This window comes from Vespula pensylvanica, chromosome 23, assembly GCF_014466175.1.
Source record: "Vespula pensylvanica isolate Volc-1 chromosome 23, ASM1446617v1, whole genome shotgun sequence".
NCBI classification, from domain to species: Eukaryota; Metazoa; Arthropoda; class Insecta; order Hymenoptera; family Vespidae; genus Vespula; species Vespula pensylvanica.
In genome coordinates, this window is record NC_057707.1 from 783,937 (window position 1) to 789,861 (window position 5,925).

The 5,925-nt window shown below is 34.0% G+C and overlaps 1 long non-coding RNA gene across 1 annotated transcript in view; it reads left to right on the plus strand.

Annotated features, from left to right (window-relative positions):
- Positions 1-5,925, plus strand: part of LOC122636802 — a 268,896-nt gene that overhangs the window by 1,498 nt on the left and 261,473 nt on the right. The window lies entirely within an intron of this gene.

A 5,925-nucleotide genomic window follows, 5' to 3' on the forward strand; every position in this document is an offset into this window, starting at 1 on the left:
TTCTTTCCGAGAGGAAAATTTTTGTTGGTATTTATATATTCATATTTATATATTGTTGTGAATCAATTGATGTGAATCAGTTGATCGAATAACTGTGGCTAGATAGAAATATAATAGATCTCTACTATGTTATAATCAATATTATGATAGTGTTACATTCAATGTGTGCTTGTTCAGAAAAAAATGTCATAGAGATAATACATTCGGAAACTACAAATGTTATCTTATTAGAAATATAATAAAATTGTCGCTATGCTCGGTTATGCGTAATAGAAATAAACAATTCTCAAATAAAGATTGAGAAATAAAATATCTTCCAAGGAATTGATTGGTTTGAAACATAATATACGAATTATTAGATAACTGGAGGAATAATTGGATCACTGTTTTCGCTTCTTCAATTGGGAGCTAATTTCTAGGATAATGTACTCGTTGGAACGGAATAATTAAATCAGTGTCGCGCCCATTGCTATGAAAAGATGTAGCCGAGTGATTAAATGATGTATTTAAATAGATAATTGAGTTAAACAACCGTCTCATCCACTTGTCTGATTCTGTCATTGGTTTGATAAGGGAAAGACAAATGAAAAAATACCTTTCATGCTTTCAAAATCAGACACGAGAGGTACGCTCACATAACCGCGCCACTCGTTCCCATCCACCTGAACCATGAGCCCATCCAAGCGTGCCGAATCACGGATGGAGAGGAATAATACCGAATCGATTAAAACGAAGGTACTTCATACGTAGGGAAGATCGTAATACGCAGATGTATTTTGTTCAAATCAGTATCAAAACCTAGTAACAAGGGAATCCTGACTACGTAGCAAATTACTTCGTTGTATTTACAATATTACACTAAAACGTAAATTAAATATTCTGAATCTTCATTAGGCACACTACGTGAATATTATGCCAAATAATTTAGAAGATTGATTCAACATATCTTCTATTTTTAATTTAATCGAATGATTACTTAATTTAATTTGATGGAATAACCATGTCAAGGTAAATATGGGACAAATCGGTAAATCCTTTAATCAACCTTACAGGTTTAATAATTTTGAAATTGTAATCATTTAAAGCTTCCTTAATTTCATTTCTATTTTTCTGAGCTCATTCTTCAATTCATGATTGATTAATCCTTCCATTCTCATAATCGTTTCTATTCTCGATATCATTTTCTGTTTTTTTTTTTTTTATTATTTTTATAATTCCCGATAGCTCTCGATGATACATTTAACTTCGTTCTCACGATACACCGTGTTAGAAATTGTCGAATTTAAATCGAAATTTACAAAATCAATGTTCGGCCAAGGACAAACATCGATATGATTAGAATTAAATTTATCTGTGGAATCATCATCGTCGAAATAAAATATGTCTTCGATTAAATCGTGAGCGAGCGTAGACAAATAATCCTTAGACTCCGTGTGGACATCTTCATCTCCTGTATCTCCTTTTTCTTCCTCTTCGCGTGTATCGTCGGATGTCCCTTCGTCGAACTTTTCCGATCGCAATCGATTATATCCTCTTACCGAAGCTGCTTACCTTTGGATCCTGTGAAGGGATATATTCCCTAGCCCCGTACCTGCATTTGAACGTAGCTTAGTGAAACAGTACTACATCGGTCTCGAGAAGGTTTGTGCTCATGATCATTATAACTTTTGTCTTCCTCTTTCTCTTTTCCTTTAATGTCGATTAGTTGACGAACACGGTATTGAAGAAGGTATCACGGGAAAGTTAGAGACAAGAACGATATTTCAAAAGGAAATGCCTTGCTGCTGATTCCAGCACGATGATTTATGGTATATCCTAGAAGCAATGGAAAGGTTTTGGAAAACGTTGACAATCTGAGATCATACAGTATCACCGATCGATAATGTGTAATTGTTTGTGTGCTTTCCATGCATGAGATATAGGGATATGTATTATTTTTTCACTTTTAAAAGTTCGCGCTATAACACTGTACATCACGTCCCTGACGATGAGCTGTTACAGAAAACTAAAAATTTCAAAGGTTGATTGATACTTCTCACCCTGATTACTTCGCCGATTATACAATTTTTATTTTGAAAAAAAAAACGCAAAAAAATATTGTTTGCATAAATATTATTTTTGGCCGACGTTTGACAGATGTACATTATGTAATCATGCTATGTGGATTATTTCATTTTTCAGTTAATTCGAGAGGACAGTTGTATGACGAGATAAAAGGGATTGGTAGACAAATCCGTTTCCCCCACTCATATCCCTTTCGGTTCTTTCTACCGTGGAATAGAAAGTTATCATTGCGTAAAGGGCATCCAAATAAATTACGCGAAATAAAAAATAAACATAACTAATTATTATATCTGAATACATATTCTTTTGCACTGTGTAATAAAGAAAGAGAGACGCTTGTTAACTAAAACAATAAAAAGAGAACAGAAGGTAATATCACGAAACAAATTTTCAAGAAATATTTCTTGCTCGAAATTATACTTCTTCTTAAACATTTTTAACGATAAAAACTTAATAGCGATTAACGAAAAATATTAATAGCTGATTATCGAAATTCTTTAGTTAATTTCTAATTCTAGATTGTAAAGAACATTGGGTGTTAAAAAAAGAAAACACCAGAAACAAAAAAATGAAAATAATTTGTCCAGTTCATGAGAATCTTATTCGAATATTGACTTCCTTTGGAACCATGACATTTCCGTTCTTTATATCGTGTAATATGTGGTATTGATCGACTTGTGTAGAATATAATAACCCCTTCCACCGAGCTCCGCCCCAGAAATTAGCTGGGTCTTCTGAGGTGACGATATGGGGAAGAGTCTCGCCTGCGAAGGTCATCCTTTCAATAATTTTTGAACGAGTAATGTGCAAGTAAGTGATAAATAATCGCGTCTACACTTCATACGTCCCAAAGAAAACTTACAAGCAATCCAAACGGTAAAATTTCTTCATTCTCACTAGTTTTTGTTCCTAATCGATATAACGTAAATTTATCGGTAATCGTTAGTATATAGCTTATTATAAAATTTCAATATAATATTACGGAAATGAAACTGATTTTCGTGATCAATACCATCCTAATTATTATTTTGTTGCTTCTCAGAGAAGAAATTTTATATCGCTTAAAAGGGCGTAACCCGATTTACCTTTGATGACTGCACAATTTAAATGAACAATTGAGCGTCTATCATGACTCTTAACCCAACTACGGATTGCAAACTCTTCTAGAGATACAGAAGACAAAACGGACGCGAAAGCAGTTCCAATACCCTTGAAGTATTAGAAAGGAGCAGAATCGACTGTTATCTGAATTATAATTACTTCCAGAGACGATAAGAGTTTATTGCTAAAGCATTACTATAGAAACCATCAACTTCAATATTAAATTTTAATACACGAGGTACGAGGAGAACAGATATAAGTAACTTGTCAAGTATCTTATCCAATTTTTTTTATTAATGTTATGTTTTGTTATGTAGCGCATCATAAAAGCAGAAGAGTTGTTCAAGATGCAGTTGGAAGTTCTAATCAAAGAAGGAACATCTTGCTTTTGCACTCGTGTACAGAAGGAATAGCTAGGAGAAAAAAAAGAAGAAAAAGCATTTGTTTTTGTCCGAAGAAGTTTGGAAAGACCAACATGGCACTGTTTTATAAAGTTTGGAACGGTGGTACAAGGAAATGGGAGGGATTTACCTCTTTCAAAAGAACCAATCGTGAGTGGCTTTAGCTAGAGGGTATATGCTATTGTGCTCAGAGGGATTTGTAGAAGGGTTGTCCGAACTTCCACACAGGGTAAGGGTCAAAGGAGAATTAAAATGAAACTGAAGAGGCATACAAAAGAATATAACATGCAGGGACGATGAGAAGATTCTTCTTTTTGGAAGTAGTAACGTTAACAGGGGAATAATTTTAAACTATATGCGAAATGGAAAGTCCATATTCACGTCATCGTTATTCCATCGATTTAAATTAAGTAATCGTTCGATATAATTAAGAAAGGAGAAATGCTGAATTCTATCTTTCAAATTATTTGTCGTAATATTCACGACATGTAGTTGAAAAATAGTCATAATGTTTAATTAGTATTTTCCATATATATTGAAATTTGGACGAAGTAATTTGGTGGATAGCGCGAATTATCTGTTATTAATACTTACTCCCGTACTTACTTGGCCAAGTACCTTCGTTTTAAACCCATCGTTATTATCTCTCTCTGCGTGTGCTCTGGTGCGCGCCTGTCTGCGCCAGTTCGGGGGGCCGGGATTGAGTGCGCAGTTTTGTGTGCGTGTATACATACAACTCCAGTCTTTTCTTGATAATAAAGAAAATATGTTTTCATTTGTTTTCCTATCATCAGGTCATAGAGATAATTGGAGATTAGCTCTATAGTTCAATTGTCTGTTTAGATTCATTGTTTGATAACACTATTACTTATTTTGCAGAGCAATGGACTATTCCTTTAGAAACCAATTGATTTGGAACATATACGAAATATTAGATAACTAGAGGTATAATGGGATTATTGTATTGCATTCTTCACTAGGAAAATGTAACCGTTCATACAGAAGAATCAAATCAGCCGTGGTAGATAGATCTGCAAAAGAATTAACCGGGCAATTAAATGATACATCTAAATAGATAATTCAGTTATACCGCTAATCGTATTATCGAATTCTCTGCCTGGTTTGATGAGAGGAAAAACTAATGAAAAGATACCTTTCTTGTTTTCAAAACAAGAGAGATGTACGCAGACACAACCACTTGAATTCGCGCACGTAAATGCGCTCGTGCACGAGGGGATGTAATAAGTCCTTCAATATGATGGTGCTGGACGATAGGTAGGAGAAAAGGCGTACGTGCAGATCGTTAAAACCCGATCAATACCCGGTAATAGGGGAATTTGTACACATGGGGTATCATGTTTTTGCAAAAAAATCAAAATTTTGTTCATTATAATTTTCTACAATATCTATGATAAATGTTGAATCAATTCTCTTTCCACTTTATCATCCCTCGCATTATGTACGAGATCTCTCCGTTTTTTTGTTGGATGTCATCACTATCAGTCATCGTTTTCTTACCCGAATAATATTTATTTTTTCCAACGCATCTGTATAAATGTCTATCTGATATTCCTCTTCGGTATTACTTATGACACGAATCTCACTAGTGTTTGGATATTTTGCCATTCTCTTAATGAAAAAGAAATAAGTAATTGAAAGCGCTGGTAGTCTCAAATTGTATATTACGAAATCGCGAAACGATATATACCAAAAGAATATTACGTTTCTGATTTTCTGGCTTATTAGTCTAGGGAACTATCTGTTTTACTAGAGGTTTCAATACGAAGCGAGTGCAGCTTCGCAAATCTCTCCTCAGTTTCATGATTGCTTGTTTACTCCATCAAATATCACTGCATCGTACGAGGCGTACTCGCATACCATTGCAGACAAGTTCTTATCATACTCTTTAAGTGATTCAGAGACGTTCTCAGATCGTTGTGAATGTACTTCTTTTCCGTAAAACCGATCGATATTCTTTTCATATAACTTGGTAATTTGACCATACCTTGACTAACTAACTGAGTAGTTCTCTCGGAGGGGAAATACGGGAAAGAGAAGAAGGTAATATTAGGAAACCATAAATGTGACGAAAGATCTTCTCCGAATACGTTGTATAGATATAAGTGAAGAGGAATTCCGGAAAGACATTTATACAGATACGTTAGAAAAAACAAATATTAATCCGTAAGAAAACGATAGAAGTGATAGTTATATCATCTAGCAAGAAAACGAAGAGCTCATTGATGAAAGAGATGAAAATGTTGTATACGAATTGCTTCAAAAATAATCATAGATTTCGTAATACATAATAAGCGATAAAATTTTTGTCATTTTGTAAAAAAATATATTCTTCAATATC